Source organism: Asparagus officinalis, chromosome 5, assembly GCF_001876935.1.
Source record: "Asparagus officinalis chromosome 5, Aspof.V1, whole genome shotgun sequence".
Classification (NCBI taxonomy): Eukaryota; Viridiplantae; Streptophyta; class Magnoliopsida; order Asparagales; family Asparagaceae; genus Asparagus; species Asparagus officinalis.
The window spans coordinates 121,899,151-121,900,046 of record NC_033798.1 but is presented as its reverse complement, the minus strand read 5'-3'; the positions used below and the strand labels follow the sequence as shown (position 1 = coordinate 121,900,046).

At 39.3% G+C, this 896-nt stretch overlaps 1 protein-coding gene across 5 annotated transcripts in view; it reads right to left on the bottom strand.

Annotated features, from left to right (window-relative positions):
• LOC109841023 (probable 2,3-bisphosphoglycerate-independent phosphoglycerate mutase) overlaps positions 1-366 on the bottom strand; it is a 7,936-nt gene extending 7,570 nt beyond the window's left edge. For 3 of the 5 annotated variants that reach the window (XM_020409873.1, XM_020409869.1, XM_020409871.1), the window contains exon 1: positions 144-366. The gene's annotated coding sequence lies outside the window, so the exon portion shown is untranslated. Of the gene's footprint in view, positions 1-139 lie in introns of all 5 variants that reach the window. The other 2 variants (XM_020409870.1, XM_020409874.1) reach the window with 1 other exon arrangement.

The window sequence follows — 896 nt, the reverse complement described above, 5'->3', positions numbered from 1 at the left end:
GCTTCAAATTTTCCTCTTTCCTCTTTATTTCCTTATCAAAGGGGGGAAAAACAAACACCAAAAATGAAGGGGGGAAAAACAAACACCAAAAATGTTGGCTGAGAAAATTTCTATAGTTAGAATAAAGAAGTAAAGGTACCTACAAGAGATTTGATGTCCCTCTTCGGCTCTTCCAACCTAATTGAAGATTTATCTTCTCAAAAATCTACTCAAAAAACCTACAAGCATTGAGCAAAGCAAGGGAATAAAGGTCGAAGCTTTTATTATGTGCAAATGGCAGCATTTGAGATCGTTCATCTGTTTATGAGTGGCCGCCACGTGTCCGGAAAATTCCGTGTTCCCAAACGGAGAAAACAAGTGAGGGTAGGCGTATGAGCATATGCATGGCCAACAACAGCTTCAATGCTCCCAAAGTGAATTTATTGTGTTCGGTCCAGGGGTGGCATACGGGTCGACCCGATCCGACCCATATAAAATTTGATCCGACCCGTATAAGTATAACCCGACCTGACCCGTTTAATAAACGGGTCAATGCGATCCACCCGTTTATTAAACGGGTTACCCGACCCGACCCATATAACCCAAATGGTAGAGAATACTAAACATTTAAGTGAAATTCTTTCAAACAATGGCATTCTCTTTTGCTTCTTGAATATTAAACGGGTTACTCTTTTAAGTGATTTTCTCCACCAAATACTGAAACTGAAACAGAGTAAGACAAACAATGGCATTTCCTTTCTCCTTTGCTTCTTGAATATTAAATTGATAATGAAATCCAGAAAAAGTAGATGTTGACACAGAATAAAACACCAAATTTTCCAGGTCTGAGAACTAAATATGCATTCAGGACAGCACCAACTTTTCTCCAGTTGGTTAATGCAAGGACTTGGGCTTAA